Here is an 18,519-nt window from a genome sequence, read left to right on the forward strand (position 1 = left end):
TATACATTCCACTTAATCATTACATTCTATTCTTAATCTTCATAAACTTACAATCAACATATCCATTTCATATTATTGTTGTTGTTGCAGCCATAGTCCCAGAGGACTATAAACATCTCTCTTCATTAGAGAGAGACAGTTCGTGATGTATAGCTTGAGGGTCACCATTCCTCAAGCTTGGGGTAAGAGGAGGCAGGCCTCCATGAACTACCAAGGCCGTATGGTGATTGAACCCACGCTGTTGGCATCTTTCTGTATCACACTCTAGCTGTCTAACCAACTGAGCTAACCAACCCCCACTTCATATTATATTCGTCCTCATTTTCCTGACATAAAAATTACTTATGTGGGCTGGTAAGAAACTCTTTTCCTGCTAATAAATGCCATATTCTGTACGGTTTGTGGTACAGTGATTGATCAAATCTGGCATCTGATTACTGCTCGAGATACATGCCATAAAAACTGAGGTAAACTTGAATGGTCCTCGATACTAATATTACTGAACCAATGAGCATGCATGGGCAAGTGCAATGCTAGATGAGTATGCAGCAAAGATGCCTTCACATCGGCATCCGGAGATACAATGTTTTAATAATGCCCCCAGAGCAGATCAGATCATCCAATTTGAGCAAGACTAGGTCATAGATGACCAACAGCTTCTTCCAAACTTTTCTCCAAATGCCCATCCATTCAGTGCTGTTTAAATTCCATTACAATTCTTAGGCCTGCTGATGGCATAATCAGTCTGACCCATCCAAAAAAAACCTGGGAAGTACCTGATAATGCAAAGGCCACAGAGGCCCATCATCACAAGTTTTCCTATCTTTTTCCTGCACTTTGCACCCTGGAACCTGGCCTTCCCCAGATGCAAATGAGGAAATTGGTCCCTGATTTGAACAATGGGCTGCCATTACAGAGGAGTTGGTTCAAGATACAGTCCCATGAAGGGCAAAGGTAGGGCAGCCAAAGCCAGAGCTTCCTGAATGATGAAAGAGATACAGACTAAGATGAAGTAGAAAAAGGGGGTGTATGACAGATGTCAGGTTGATAATACATGTGAGAACTGAACTGAATAGAGAAAGCTCAGAGAGGAAGTGAAAAAGATAAGAGGGGCAAAGTGAGAGTATGAGAAGAGACTGGCAACTAACATGAAAAGGAATCCAAAAATCTTCTATTGGCATATATATAGTAGAAGGGTAGTAAGAGGAGGGGTGGGACCGATTCGGGACCAAAAAGAAGACCTACACATATAAGAACATGAGAAGATAAGATATAGGAGCAGGAGTAGGCCATTCGGCCCCTCAAGCCTACCCCGCCATTCAATAAGACCACGGCTGATCTGCCCCAGACCTCAACTAGAGGCAGAGGGCAGGCTGAGATACTAAATGAGTGTTTTGCATCTGTCTTTCACTATGACTTCAAAAGCTTCTTGTTCCTCTGTAAAGATACTGGATGGGCTAAAAATTGATAAAGGGCACTCGAAAAGCTGGCTGTACTTAAGGTTGATAATACACCAGATAAAGATGGGATGCATCTGAGGATGCTGAGGGAAGTAAGGGTGTAAACTGTGGAAGTACTGGCCATAATATTCCAATATTCCTTAGATATGGGGTTGGTGCCAGAGGACGAAAGGATTGTAAATGTTATACCCTTGTTCAGAAAAGGGTGTAAGGATAAACCCAGCAACTATAGGCCAGGCAGTTTAACCTTGGCGGTGGGAAAGGTTTTAAAAACAATGGGCAAAATCTTATGAATGTAGTTTTTGATGGAGCACCTGGATCATTTCCTGGTGGGAAACCTGACCCTCACAGTCGCGGGCCTTCTGGGTGAATTTTGCGGGAGCCAACCAATTAAGAGGGTGCCACCAGAATTGGTGTCCAATTAGGTACAGGGGTGGGATGAAGGGCAAGAAGCTTCAATGAGGGCTAAGTATTAAAAGGGGCACCAGCAGCACTTACAGGAGCAGTACTGAGCATTGTGGATAACTAATTTGCAGATGCGAAAGGAGGAGGAAAATGGATGCCGGAAGGGGAGCCCCACAATTCTTAAACACGGCCCTTGAGTCATGGTGGAAGTTGTGAGAGTACGGAGGCAGGTGCTGTTACCAGAGGACAGCAGAAGGAGACCCAATCAGCCTCACCAAGCAGGAGGTGAGCAGAGGAGGTGAGCAATCAGTGTTTGGTGTGGAGGATGTGTATCCAGTGCAGGAAATGCTTTCATAACCTCTTGAGATTTAGCAAGGTGAGCCCAATGCAACTTTCAGCTAGCAGCCATCAGTCTCTCACCTCCATAGCTTTCTCCAGCACATGTATTCTTTGAACACACTATTTGTGACCACATGTAAGAATGTCTATCTAGGCTACACCTTAACTCTCCATCTCCATAGATAGCAATGACACTCACCCTCAATGTGCTGACCTAGCTCTCCCCAACCCACAGTGCCCCCCTTCAAGTGTCATGCCTACTTCCTAAGCAAGGACTGAACTCATAAGCGTCCTCACTCTCTAAATGTATGGCAGGAGAGGACAGGATTCAAATTACGTGCAGCACTGATGATTGTCATACAGTTATAACTGCACAGAAGGAAGCCATTTGGCCCTTCAGGTCCATGCCAGCTCTCTACAGAGCAATCCAATCAGTCCTATTCCCTGGCTCTATCCCCATAGTCCTATAAGTTTATTTCCCTTGAGTGCCCATCCAATTTCCTTTTGAAATCATCCATCATCTCCACTTCCACCACCCTCATAGGCAGCGAGTTCCAGGTCATTACTACTCACAATGTGAAAAAAAGTACTTCCTTACATTTCTCCTGAATCTCTTGTCCAAAACCTTAAATGTGTGCCCCCTAGTCCTTGTACCATCAGCTAACGAAAACAGCTTTTCTTTGTCTACCTTATCTAACCTGTCATAATCCTGTACACTTCCATCAAATCTCCCCTCAATCTCTTTTCCTCCAAGGAGGACAACCTTAGCTTCTTCAATCTAACCTTTTAGCTAAAATTCCTCATCCCTGGGACCATTCTGGTAAATCTCCTCTGCAACCTTTCAAGGACCCTTACATCCTTGCTAAGGTGTGGTGATCAGAACTGGATGCAATATTCTAGTTGTGGCCTAACCAAAGCATTATAAAGTTCAGCATAACTTCTTCGCTTTTATACTCAAAACTCAATACCTCTATTGAGAAGCCATTATTTATCCCATATGCTTTGCTAACCACTCTCTCAATGGGCGGAATTTCCATTCTGGCGCTGGAAACCCAACGTTGCAGTAACTTCTGGGTCTCAACCACGTCAGCAACATGGATGTGTTGCAATTTCAATATGGAATACAGGTAATTGGCCTAGAGTTGCATTTGGCGGCCAATTAGCAGCAGCAGCAGATGCAGGAAGGAGGTAGGACATAGGCATCAGCGGGCCCCATTTAAAGGGCAAGCAGCAGCCAATGCTGAGGTTGTACTTCATCCAAAGACTGGAAAAAAAGGTGCAGAGGAGAGGGAAATGAGAAGGGAAGCACCCTTGTGCCAGGGCAGCCCCCTGTTTTTCTGATGTCTCACTGAAGGTGCTGCTGGAAGCAATGAATGAGCACAGAAACATCCTGTTCCCTGCCAATGGCAACAGAAAGCCTGCAAGGCTCACCAAGAAGGCATGGCCGGAGGTGGCTCACGAGGTCAGCAACAGAGGAGTTGTGAAGAGGAACTGGGTGCAGTGTCAGAATCACTTCAATGACTTTCTCAGGTCTGGAAAGGTGAGCTCAAAGATAGAGCTAGATGGCATGCCTCCTGATCATCAGTCATCAGACTGCCATAAAGAGAGGCATCCTGAGGCGCGTAGAGTTCTCCTGACCATGGGAGAGATGTGTGCTCAGCAGCCTTGATGACCCATAAGCATAAGTCAGAACACTACTGATGTTGCACAGGAGGCTGGAGTGCAGACTGCAATATCTTATGCAACTGAATAGCTGCAAATGGTGAGGGAGAAAGGTATTGTCCTAACTGCATCTTTCTTCATCTTGCAAGCCAAACAGGGGTTGAATGCCAGGGAGAACAGGAGGGCATGCTTGGACGATGGAGTGCCACAGCTCTCGTCACTGACACACTTTGTGGAGCTGGCCCTTGTTGTGGCTAGAGTGTCAAGCCACAGGGGCACTGGGGACGGAGAAATAAGGGTCTGCCACAAACAGGGTGAAAACATCTCAACATCTTCAGGCTAAGGGAATGTATGGCAATGCTCCTCGTGCAACGAGCTGTCAAAGCATGAGCTGTCATCTCATTATTTTAAACAACGTGGGCATCTGTTGAATGTCCCGATCTCTCATCACCATCTTCTCTTAGGTCTCTCACAGACTCAGTTGCAGGGGAGCAGGAGCCCCCACAGTGCCAACAATTTCTCGAGGAATCAGAGGGTGAACACACGTCGGAGCCTGCACAGTCACATCTTTCTTGTGCACCTTCCACCGGGGTATGTACTTGCACCTGGGTGGGTCCTTGCATGTTACTAAAGAAGCTGGCACAGGGTGAAGCGCACATCACATCAGAGCAGAAGATTATGGGGGAGGCTGAATCAGCTGTGGCCAGGCCCCCTCAGAAGATGCTCAGCAGGGTGGCGATGCAGAACCTGGGGAGTCATGAAATAGGCGGCTCCACCTGGAGAAACAGCATAAGATGTGTGCCCACCTGCAGAATCATGGGATGAGAATGGAGTAGTTCATTCATTTCACGTGCTCCGCAATGTCTCAGTGCTTTGAGTGTATGAGCTGTTCCACCGAGAGAGTGGCCAACGTCATGGAGAGCCATATGCAACATCACTCAGTGTGGATGCAGAAACAGCGCACTGGAATGAAATGAATGCATGCCGCAGTCTGTAGCATTGACTGGTCAGTGGTGCAAATGGTGCAACGAAGCATGGAGTGGATGCCAGTTGCACCCCAGCTGGTAGTTCGCTCCAGTGATCAAGGGCGCCATGAAAGGACAGAGGTGGCGACAGATGACAATGAGGTGGCGACAGATGACAATGAGGGGGTCACTGGGCTCTGTCATCATCATCATCCATCTCATTGGCCCCTCCGACGGATGAAGCATCTGTAGATTCACGCCTTGTAACAGAGGCTGCCCTTGCAGTGATGCCAGTGCAACAGCTTTTCGAGGTGCCTTCCCCGGCACATCCATGATGAGGCCGAATGCCATGGGAATCTTAGACCCAGACAGGCATTAGCATGCAATCTGCCTCCACCTCGTCCTCAGCCATGGGGGGGGCACCTCCTGTCAGTGGCCATGAGTGCAGGCCACTGTGTCGGTAACATCACTTAGTGTGTCACTTAGTCGTGCTTCTTGTAAATAATATCACACTGCACTTCGATATAGCACTGACCATGTTGTTGCACTTGTGCATCTTCATTTCATCATGGCAACGGCTGTCATGAATCCTCAGATGACCCTCAACGAGGTCACAGAAGTCAGCAACTATCTGCCCGGACAGGTGCAGCCTTCTGCGCCACTGAAGCTCCGAGATGTCCAGGTAGCTTTTCCTTTGGCGGTAGACCTTCTGCTGAGCGTATCGCATTTGTTGCCTTCCTGTCCCTCATTGTCGATTCCTGCATCCCTGTTGTGCGAGGGTCTGTCTCTGCTCCTGGAGATGCTGCTCCTCATTGCTAGTCAACTCTATCTCTGAGTAGCTGAATCCCACTTCCTTCCTTTCAACTGGAATGTGAATCTTCCTAAACCCCCTCTCATGAACGCAGGAGGCCCATAATCAGAGGGGCCCGTCCAACGCCCCCACCCACACCCCCACCCCCCCCCCCCCCCCCGCCAGAGCTGCCCTCCCAATAAAATACCCTTGTCAAGAGTGAGGAGATATGATAGAAAATTCTCCCGTCTCTGCACGACTGGTGGCCTGTGACTGAGGGCCTTTTCTGAGCCTTCCCTCTCTGATGGAACCTCTTGCTGCTGTCCCACCATTCTGACTGGCTCCACACTTTGTGCCTCCTTCTCCTCGTCGTGGTTTGGACCCTGCGTGCATCCCATGCCTCCAGACGAAAATTCAACACTGACCCTTAACAAGCTGACAACAAGCTTGTTAAGTGGCTTAACTGGCCATTTAGTGATGTCAAGCAGGTTGGCTCTTCTGGCTCTCAGAAGAGCCTTTTAAACTTGGGCATGCCAGTTATACATTTGGAAACCGGCATGCTGACCTAAGGGACAGGTTTAAGCAACTGCTCGCCCCTGATCCCATCCTCTCAAACAAATAGAAATCCTGTCCAGTATGTCCTGCCACCTTCAAGGATCTGTGCACATGGACCCCAAGGTGTCCCTGCACACACTTTAGAACTGTCCCATTAAGTCTATATTACCTCTCCCTATCCCTTTTGCAAAAATGTATCACCTCATACCTCTCTGTATTAAATTCCAGCTGCCACTTATCTGCCTATTTTGCTAGCCAGGTCCTGTTGCAGTTGATTTGTATCATCTTCACTGTTAGCCACACCTCCAAGTTTGGTATCATCAGCAAATTTTGAAATGTCTCTCTGTATTCCAATATCTAAGTCATTTATATCAAAAAGCAGTAGTCCTAGCACTGAACCTTGGGGAACACCACTGTCTACCATCCTTCATTCTGAAAAACAACCATTTATAATGACTTGCTGTTTCCTGTCCTCAAGCCAATTTTTTATCCAAGCTGACACTGACCCTTCTATTCCACGAGCCTCAATTTTGTTATCCAGTCTTTTATGTGGTACTTTGTCAACTGCTTTCTTAAAATCCATATAGATAACATCCATTGCATTCCCTTCATCAACCTTCTCTATCACTTCATCAGAAAACTTAATTAGATTAGTCAAGCATGATCAGCCTGTTACAAATCCATGCTGGCTCTCATTAATTAACTCAAAACTCTCCAACTGCCAGTTGATTTTTTTCCCTGATTACTGTTTCTAAAACCTTACCCACCACTGACATTTAATTGACTGGTCCTTAGTTACTCGGACACCCTTTCTTGAATAAAGGTATAACATTTGCCACTCTCCAATCCTCTGGAACACCCCCATATCCAGGGCCCATTGGAAGATCTGCTATCTCCACTCCCACTTCTTTTGGCAACCTAGGATGCAAGCCATTGGGTCAGGCGACTTATCTATTCTAAGCACAGCCAACCTTTCTAGTACATCCTGCCTATCAATTTTCACCCCATCCATTACCTCCACCATCTCCTCGTCTACTGATATTTTGTCAGCATCATCTTCCTTAGCAAATACCAATACAAAGTACTCATTAAGTGCTCTAGCCTTGCCCTGTGCCTCTAAGCATATTATCACCTTCTTTGTCCCGAATAGGCCCCACCCCCCCTCTTACTACCTGCTTACTATTTACACACCAGTAGAAGATTTTTAGGTTCCCTTTTACGTTAGTTGCCATTCTATTCTCATAATATACTTTTGCAAGTCTTATTTTCCTCTTCACTTTCCCTCTCACCTTATTGTATTTGGCTTTGTTCTCGCTTGAAGAATTCACCTGACATGCATCATACACCCTCTTTTTTTTGTTTCATCATATTTTCTATTTCCGTCGTCATCCAAGGAGCCATAGCTCTGGTTCCCCTACTTTTAGCCCTTGTTGAAATGTACCTACCTAGTCTGTATCTGAAACAACTCCAACTTAAAGTTCACCCATTGTTCCATTCCAGTTTTTCCTGTCAGTCTTTGATTCCATTTTACCCTGGCTAGATCTCTCATCCCGCTGAAGTTAGCCCGCATCCAATTTAGAAGTTTTACTTGCTCTTTTCCATTACTCATCTAAACCTTATGATACCATGATCACTCTTACCCAAATGTTTCCTGACAGACACTTGGTCCACTTGGCCCACCTCATTTCCCAGCACCAGATCCAGCAATGCCTCCTTCCTAGTTGGACCGAGAACATACTGGCCAAGGAAGTTCTCCTGAGCATGTTTCAGAAATTCTTCCCTCTTTTCACCCTTCATTCAATATTTGGGTAATTAAAGTCCCCCAATATCACCACTCTAGTTCTTGTACATCTCTTGTGCTTTCCCTGCAGATTTGCCCTTTTTTATGACTATTTGGAGGTTTATAGAATACCCCCAGTAATGTGATTATATCCTTTTTGATTCTCAACTCTAACCAAATAGCTTCTGTCCTTGTCCCCTCAAGGATATTCTTCCTTTCTAACACTACAATGTTACTGAAGTTGTTTCAAAAACAATTTTAAAAGCAACATAAGTTGTGACATTTGGGAATATTACACATACCAACAATATATTTTCCATCTGTTATTCCAGATGACTTTTGATCAGATAAGGTAAATGGAAAAGAATCAGAAGACTTTCATTGTTACAAGTTTTGGCTCTTGCTTTAGATATTCTCTCAGGCACAGTGGTGCTGCTAACTCCCATAAGCGATCCAAGTGTCGAACATTTAGTGGGGGGGGGGGCATTCAATAACTAACTATGCAATAGCATAACCGAGGGGTGTAATAATAGTACACTTGTAATCTATACTGGATATTCATGTCTTTCGCATTTGCTCTGCATTGTGCATCTTTCTTTAATCATTGCTAAAGTGGACTAAGAAACACCTGCGAAGAGAAGATCAGAAAGAGGTTGTTGAGCTGTTTTATTTCACAAACAGCAAGTGAACATACAGGGTTATAATCGGATTCACTTAATTCACGATGCTTCCCCACATTACTGGGTCATCTTGCTTGACTTGAACCAAATAACTCTTAGCTACATTCCTGAATCTTGACCTTCTGATTCTGGGCAAAAACCAGCCCGAGCAGCTTTATGTTTAAAAATCTGACTGCCATTGATTGTTTCTGGCTGTTTTCAATCCCGTGTTCAAAACTGAAGGAATGAGCCTATGGCAAAAAAAACCCATGCCAATTGCTCAGGAGCAGAGACTTCAAAACACAATGGGCTGGATTTTACGTTGGGTGGACAGGAGCTGGCCACTGATGTAAAAGTCAGCGGCGAACCCACTTCCACCTGGCCCGGGGATCCAACCTGCATTTTACGGGTCCCCGGGCTTTAATTTTTCCGAGGCAGGACTTCCACCGGCTTGAGGGAGGAAGTCCCGCCTCATTGAGCTGCTGTCCAATCATCAGGTCAGCAGCTCTTAGTCCCAGCAGCGCCACCAGGAGCGGTGGCTACTGCTGGAACTGCAGCCCAGCCGATTACATGGAGCCAGGACCACAGGTAAGTTTGGTTTGCCTCGCTGGTGTGATTGGTTGCGTCCCAGTGAGGCAAGGGTGGTTGTGTGGGGGGACGGGGGGGGGAGGTGGGGGTGGAATGGGGCGTCTTGGGTTCTGGGTGTGGTTGGGGAAGCGGGGGTGGCCCTCAATTGGGCACGCTGTGCCTGTTTGTCCGGGCCCACCACCCCCCACCCCCGCCACGGTGTGCTAAGAGGCCGCCAGGTTTCACTGGGCGGTCTTTCATGTCTCCCGGCCGCCCACTTGCCACAGGTAAAATCCCCATGGAGGCAGGCAAAGGCTCTTAAAAGGCCGTTAAGTGGCCACTTTAAGGGCTTTGATTGGCCAAGGGAGGGTGGTCCATTTCTCGACCCCCCCCTCAGCCCACGTAAAGTGGGGCAGAGGCAAGAGCAGGTCAGGAAGGCCTCCTGGAGCCTCCCGCTCAATTTTACGCCACCCCCTCCCACCACCATCCAGCTCGCTGGGGTGGTGTAAAATTCCAGCCAATGGGTGTGATGGTTCATTCATTACCAAGATATTGCTTTTGATCTTTGGGGAGAAAACATCAATGGCTAGTTTATTGAATTTAACCACCTTTTGTGTGTTTAAAAACTTGTGTGAATATATTTTGTTTTAAAAGCACAACATTTAAATGTAACTCTTTTCCAAATACTTTCTGTGAAAAATACATTTCTATTCTTGCCAGCCCTCAAGACCTTATAGAGAAAACAGTTCCAGCATATTGTTTGTTTTCTTTTGCGTTGTTGGACGATATGTATGAATTTGGCAAATAATCTCACAGACTCACCTCCTTGCACATCAATATGCACTAATGCCAATTACTACTGTTTGCCCAGTCCCTTCAGATATCAAACTGACATTAGGGATAATAAAATAACTTTTCAGTCTGAACCTATCCAAGCAGCACATTGATATTGGTGAATAGTTCATTTATTTTTAGGGTCAGGAGGTTTATTTGCTGTATATTAAGGAACTGCACTCTAATCGTTGCTGCTCTGCTGTGATTGGTGTCATATTTATCGTTAATTTGCAAACTGTGAGTAGCTGAAAGGATACTTCAGTCTTCCTATTTAAGCATAAGTTTTTTAAATTGTGTTTCAAATTAGGCTGCTAAATGTTGAATTTCTAACACCTGGAAACTTATCCTCTGCTAGAGCATTGCTATAATATTCATTGAAGGAAAAGAAATACAGATATTAACTACCAGAATTAGAGCATTCATACTGCATGTTGACTCCTTCACTATGAATCATGTTTTCAGGTGGCCTTGGGATTTTTTTCGGGGGTGGAGTCCTATAAACTGATAAGAAGTTTAGAAATGTTGTTGCCTTTTTAAATAACAGAAACAGCATTAATATTTTTTATTCAAAACATCAGAGATAAGGATCTTCTTAGCAATACCAGACTTAAGACAGATAGCACTTAAACAGCAGCTTTGGAATCAGTGGTGCAATGTTTTTCTGAAATCAGTTTTCTCCTGAACCACACCCAGTGCTATGAGAGGAAGTTTGTACAGAGGTCTTTGTCATTCATTTACATGAAATGTACACTGCTGCACCATCAGGTGTACGCATTCTTCCTCTGCATTGTATCTATTTTTGAGCAGAATGTGGGAACAGGGTAGAGGAAAATCATCCCTGTGATGTTTAGCTAATAACCTGGCCTGTCATGTGAAGGATGCTGCTCAAGTACTCCCTGTGGGAATCTAATGAACTGTAATCAAATAGGTCTTTATTGTAAATATTTGTAGCTAGAGTAACTGATTCTAAGGGTAGGATTTTTAGATCCCAATGGGGGCGAGTGTGGAGGTGGGCAGGCGCAGAAATTCAGAGGCGGGATGGGGAGGGGGGGTGGAAGCAGCAGGGCTACCCGCCTACAAGAAGGGCTGCCAATTAAGGGTTTTTAAGTGCCATTTAAGGCCTATTGTCAGAGGCTGCCTGGAATTGTACAGTTGGCCTCCAGGCCCCTGGTGATATCGGGGACTAGGCCAGCTGCCTGAAGGCAGCCTCCACAATGTTGGCCTGGTTGCTGAGGGCATTTTTAAATTTAAAAGTTGCAAACGTTGGAGAGAGGGTGCTTCAAAGTAGACGTGCCCTCTCCCTCTCTCTCTTATCTGAATTACAAGCTGCTGCTTCTTCAGTGCTGGAGGGCTTCCTATTGGCCCTCCAGCTTTGAGAGCCTGCCTACCATCCCACCACCTGCTCAATTGAGTGGCCAACCCGCCCTTTGGCCACTAATTGACCAATTCGGGGAAAATCACTGCTGGGTGACTGTTTCCCCCGCAGCATGGGGTTGTGATCCCCCATTTGACCCCAACATCAGGGTCCTAACCTAAAGGGCAAAATGCTGCCCTAAATGTAACTGCCACTCTCCACTGTGACATTAAACTCTTCCAGCTGCAGCAATAGCCACACTGAGACACATCTAAAGCAGCTAAGCTTTAGTTGCTACTCTGAATTAATTTAATCAGCCCTTCCCTCATGACCCTCCACACTGTTCACATCTTCACAACCCTGTCGTATTCCCCCCCATGGCGTCTTCCCCATTCCCAGCCTTTACAAGTTGCTCCCTGCGACTGACAAGCCTTTTAATGAGCTCGTTAATGAGCTCAACAGGCATTTAATTGGAAGCATGTGCCCAATCCATTCCCTCCCTGCCAGCAGCACTTTGAAAATAGCATCGCATTCAAGAGGTGGTGGAACCCAGTCATGACCTCCGGGAATATGATATTCAAATCGTGCTCGCTGCCATTCCCATACTCAGCGGGGTTTGAAAATCCGGCCAATGGAGTATGAGTGTGGTTCTGTGTGCATGTATGCATTCTCTCCTGGATAGTTCTGATTGTAGTTGGACATTAAAAACAACTTATTACCAGCTTTTCCCTTTTGAGTATACAAAATAGTGCAGAACATCAATGGCAACAGACAAAATTGTTCCTTTTTTGCTCTAGGTTGATGAGTGTAATATTTGTTAATATATGACTAAGAATGGAACTGGGGAAAGTGACTTAAAATTAGTCAGCCAATGGAATTTGGGGAATAAAAAAAATCACAAGTAAAGCAATTTGGGTGTGGATGGTCTTTTTATGGTCCCTGCAAAGTTTACACTTATTCTTACATGCTGAACCTATCTCATCTTCAATGAACAAAGCAAGGTGTGGTCTTTGGAAATGTCAGACATGTCAAAACACCACAATTTGGAAATGTAATATACTTGAAATGAGACAGGTTGCAAATACTCCTGTGCCACTTTTCTTGAGACAGTGTATTCTCACTTCGTACAATAATAGGACTACACCTATTGGAAAATGAATCGTAAAAAGTTTAAGTCAATCGTGTTATTTGGGCATGTAATTATGTGTCTGTCAGGTAAGAATTCAAAGTAAATGATAATTTATACAATGCTGGCAATACGTAGAGTGATTATTATATTCTTCATGTGTGTTATGTGAAAAATTATTGCTACATTTATTATTAGAAAATAGTAAAGTCAATGTAATAATGCTGGGAGTTGGTTTATATGTAACAGACTACAGGGAAACATTTAGAACAGAAACAAATAGCAAACTGAGCTCTGAACTAAGAGTTAGAAAAAATAACGAGACATGAGTCCCAGAAGGTGCATACAGCCTGAATGTAACTCAATCCACTTTATTCAACCCTGTTGATGTTTAGCTAATAACCTGGCCTGTCACATTATAGGTACATCTCATGTACTCCCTGTGGGAATCTAGTGAATTGTAAATACTCCTTAATTGTTGAGATCAAATAGAGGTCATTATTGATAAATAACTGTTCTCTCGAATGCATGATGCTAAATGTAAAAGGAATTTTTCTGACATTGTATTATTTTTATTTGGAACCTTAATGACAAAAAAGTGGGTAGGCATAAATTTTGCAAAATAGTTTACTTCAGACTGATGAATGTATATAACTTGACTGAAATATGAATTAAATTACAAAATCAATATATATAATGGCTTCTAAAACTCATTCATGCAATGTTAGCAATGAAGAAAAGGTTCTGGATCATTATGCACGATGTCATCTATGTTTCTCTAAAGAGAACATAAGAAATGATCAGCATTGTTTATTTAATATTGATAAAATCATGTCTTACAGTTGCTGGAGAAGAAATTGCCGGTAATTGTTTTATCACCAGTAATAATCACTCAGATTTTGCATCAGTAATGACAGCGAAACTGTCAATGTTTGCCATCGCTACTTCTCTGAAACTGACTGCAACTTCTGGAATGCAGTTAAAAGTGAAATCCAGAAGTTGCTGCCAGAGATTCTTTGCTTCTTTATGGGTGCACTGTTGAAATCCCCCAAGACTGTAATCAAGTAGAAATCACTGAACTGACAAAAATTTGCTCTTTCACACTATTAGTCTCTCTGTAAAAACTGTTGCTGAATAGGTGTAACTGGATTTTTAACAGTGTACTAATTACTGCTGTAACAGCCTCACTGTTCCTGAAAAAACAGTTTTATATTTGTGAGCACCATTCCTTCACTGCTGACTACAAAATTTGGGCAAATGTGTAATTTTCAAACAGTTTTGATTCTATAATAAGTATAAAATCAATTTCAGACTGGTTAATGTATGCTTGTAATTATTGCTTTAATGGTATTTTTTGTAAAACCATACATCCTTTAAGCAAGATCTACATGTGGGTGGTGTACTTAGACAATTCATAATAATCTCTCACAGAACAGTGTTTATGGTCAATTTTCATGTCAAATCTGGTGCAAGTTTAAAGTATTGCTCAGCAAATATGGAATTCATTGTATATTTCAATGTGGCTGAAGAAAAATAAGGTAATCTTAGGTGCAACACACGGCACCTCGATTGGAATTGATCCTTGAGTAGTTTGTCAGACAGAGAATGTAAGGCACTTGGTAAACATCGGAAAGGAGGGGAAATTAAGTGTCAGTATTAACAAGCTGCTAGACAGCAGTTTAATTTTTGCAGTGTTGATCAAGCATAATATTCATCAGTGATCATTAGGTGTTCTGGTTCAACAGTGAACAATGACCACAGAAAATTGATCGAATTAGCTAATCTAGTTGTAAATTAAACCAATACAGTAGTGCTGTAACTATTCTAATTGTTTTGTTCCATTCTATATAGCAAAAATGTAACATATATTTTTCTGCGTCAGCAAAGTAAAATAATAAGAAACAAAAACAAGAAATGCTGGAATCACTCAGTAGGTCTGGCAGCATCTGTGGAAAGAGAAGCAGAGTTAACGTTTCGGGTCAGTGACCCTTCTTCGGAAGGGTTCCGAAGAAGGGTCACTGACCCGAAACGTTAACTCTGCTTCTCTTTCCACAGATGCTGCCAGACCTGCTGAGTGATTCCAGCATTTCTTGTTTTTGTTTCAGATTTCCAGCATCCGCAGTATTCTGCTTTTAAAATAATAAGAAAGCTCACTGAAATCTGAAAATTTGGGTTGTGAAATATGTTGGCTTTGTGCCAGGTGGTACTTTGTGCCAAAAGCAATTGTAAGTCTCTTTCCAAATATTGTGATTAGACATGTAGCATATAAGAGAGGCAGAAACAAGTGTTGATGCCAACAGCAGCTGTGTGCAGCATTATTACTACATTGTTTTCTGCTAAATGAGGGTGCAAATTCACTGCCTTTGCAGAAGTACTGATTATGAAAATTCTGCTGCAACCCTACCAGTTTTTGTAAATTATCTTTTAGGTGTTTCCAAAAGAACATATTTTTGTGAAGTCATCATACATCTGGGTTCACAGTGCTTGTGGGAGGAGTACATTGTCACATTAGAACATGGTTTTTGCAAGACTATAACGATGGCATGGAGTCTCAAGACTAACAAAGGCAGATTGCAAAATAGGATGTGAAGGCTCACACACCCGATTTACTGCAGACCACATTTTGCAGCAAAGAAATTTGGAAAACAAGAGTAGGCTGTTATGGAGCCCAACATGAGCCCATTTAAAATTGCTCCCACATCAGGTTTCATGAATCTTTCACCAGCTGTGCCTTTACCTGTAAAATGGGGATATAACGATTCAGCTGTCCTGGTGTGCAGACATAGGGCTAAATTTTCCCGGCCCCGTGGAAGTGACTTTGGAGGTCGGTAAGGCAGGAAAGATGCAGGGATCCCTGTCGGGCGGCTTCCTGACACCGTCCTTCCTACAGGTCAGTTTCCTGCGACGGGTTGCCCCAGAGGTGGGCAGCCAATCAGGACAATTAAGAACCCACTTAAAGGCCATTTTCCCACACCGATGGAACTTGAACAGCATGGCAAAGGCCCCCAATGGAGCTGGAGTCCAGCAACAATTTGGAGGGGGCCTCGCGGCAGGAGGTCATAAGGTCATCAGAGCCTGCTCTCCATGCCCATATGACAAAGCCACAAGGCTGAAATGGCCACAGTTGCAGCCTAACAACCCTAACAGCACTGGGCCTTTATTTTATACATGTAATAAACATGTACAAATGATATTGGTGCTTTACTTGTGTTGCAACATTGTTACCTTACATGACTGAACAAGTTGCTTTAGCCAGGAATTTTAGCAGAATGAAAATGGTGAATTCAATGCAAAAATCATAGTGCATTGTATAGGGCGGCACAGTGGCGTGGTTTGACTGTGTGGGTTTCCGCTGGGTGCTCCAGTTTCCTCCCACAGCCAAAGACTTGCAGGTTAATAGGTAAATTCGCCATTGTAAATTGCCATGAGTGTAGGTAGGTGGTAGGAGAATTGAGGGAAGGTGGGGATGTGGTAGGGAATATCAGATTAATGTAGGATTAATATAAATGGGTGGTTGATGGTCGGCACAGACTCGGTGGGCCTAAGGGCCTGTTTCAGTGCTGTATCTCTCTGGAACTTGATGATAGCTGACAACAAGAATTACGAAAAAACCTATTTTGATGACAGCAACAAGAACTTCCGCAGTAACTTGCATTATGTAAGCGCCATACCAAAATATAAACCACAAATTTGAGACAGAAATATAGGTATCTTGTTCAATGCTTCCTGTTGACCTCAATAGTGATAGCACCTATGTTAATTACAGCGGCAGCCACATCGACTGCAAATACACAGACCTCCACGGCAGCACCAATCACTACATCAGTTCCTGTCTCAAAAAGCACATTAGCGCCGACAACTATAGTGGGTTCTACTCAAGCATCCACAACTGAAGCAACAACAGTCACCACACTGCTCCCTTCAACAAGTGGTGAGTGTAGGACTGCTTTATTATCTCTTATACCATTCTGATTTCTTTCAATCTATTGCAAGTTTAGAAACAGAGAATGGATAAGTAACAAAATGTTATAAAAGAATTCTTTTGGCTACATTTACATGTGGAATAAACATGTACAAAGGATATCTGGTGCTTTAATGGTGCTGCAACAATGTTACCTTACATTACTGAATACGTTGCTTTAGCTAGGAATTTTAGAAGAATGAAGATGGTGAATTCAATGCAAAAAATCATGGTGTATTGTTCCATTATATCTGACAACAACAATTACAATGAAACCTTATTTGATGACAGCAACAAGAACTTCAACGTTGAATACACAGTCATCCACGACAGCACTGACCTCCACATCAGCTCCCACGTCATCAAGTACAATGGCATCAACAACCACAGTCAGCTCTACTGAAGCACCAACAACTGAAGCAACAACAGTCACAACAACACTCGCATCAACAAGTGGTAAATATACGGCAGCTCACTTTTGAGTCATTGCATTCTGATTTCTTTTGAGCTACTGAGAGTTAGAAATGGATACTGCAGAAGGAGGGAAATGCTACAGCAGTACATTGTTGGAGTGAATAACACACGGGAGAACCGTGTGCAAATAAATGACACTTGGTGCATTCCTCCTTATGCAACAAGGCGATGTTACATTACACTGTAACCTGCACCATGTAAGAGTTTCAACAAAACATAAAGCACAAATTTTAGACAGAAATGTGGGTATGTTGTTCAATGCTTTCTATTGACCTCAACAGTGATTGCACCTATGTTAATTACAGTGCCACAAACATCGACTTCAAATGCACAGACCTCCACTGCAGCCACAACCACAACATCAGTTCCTGCCTCAACAAGCACATTAGCACTAACAACTCCAGCGGGTTCTACCGAATCATCTACAACTGTAGCAACGACAGTCACCACACTACTCCCTTCAACAAGTGGTAAGTATACGACTGCTCTATTATCACTTCTACCATTCTGATTCCTCTCAATCTAGTCCGTTTAGAAACGTAGAACAGAAAAGTTACAAAATGTTACAGTAGCATTCTATTGGCTACATTTACATGTGAAATGATATTTGGTGCTTTGCTGCAGTTGCAATATTGCATTACATTACATAATGTTACATTACTGAATAAGTTGCTTCAGCTAGGAGTTTCAGCAGAATGAAGATGTTGAATTTAATGCAAAAATCAGAGTGTATTGTTCCATTGTATCGGCCAACATCAATTAAACCAAAACCTATTTTGATGACAGCAACAGGAACTTCAGCGTTGAATACAGAGGCATCCACGACAGCACTGACCTCCACATCAGCTCCCACGTCATCAAGTACAATAGCATCAACAACCACAGTCAGCTCTACTGAAGCACCAACAACTGAAGCAACAACAGTCACAACAACACTCGCATCAACAAGTGGTAAATATATGGGAGCTCCCTTTTCAGTCATTCCATTCTGATTCCTTTGAAGCTACTGGTAGTCAGAAGCAGATAATGGAAAGGTAGGAAAATGTTACAGTCGTAATTTGCTGGCTAGAATTAGACACAGTAAAATCACTTGTAAATGACGCTTGGTGCATTCCTGCTGATGCAACAAGGTTACGTTACATGACTCAGTAACTTGCACTCTCTCAGCGCTTTAGCAAAACACAGAGCAGAAATTTTGGGCAGAAATATAGCTATCTTGTTCAATGCTTTTTGTTGACCTCAATGGTGATGGCACCTATTTTAATTACAGTGGCAGAGACATCGACTGCAAATGCACAGACCTCCACTGCAGCACCAACCACTACATCAGTTCCTGCCTCAACAAGTACAATAGCGCCAACAACTCCTGTGAGTTCGACTGAAGCATCGACAACTGTGGCAACGACAAGCACAGCACCACTCACTTCAACAAGTGGTGAGTATACCAGTGCCCTCTTATCAGTTGTGCAATTTTTATTGCTTTCAAACTGCTGCAAGTTGAGAAACACATCCTGGAAAGGTAACAAAAGTTTATAGGAGTATATTGTTGGCAGTAGTCAGCGCAAGGAAGGATCTTATGCAAAGAGCA

Source organism: Heterodontus francisci, chromosome 36, assembly GCF_036365525.1.
Source record: "Heterodontus francisci isolate sHetFra1 chromosome 36, sHetFra1.hap1, whole genome shotgun sequence".
NCBI lineage: Eukaryota > Metazoa > Chordata > Chondrichthyes > Heterodontiformes > Heterodontidae > Heterodontus > Heterodontus francisci.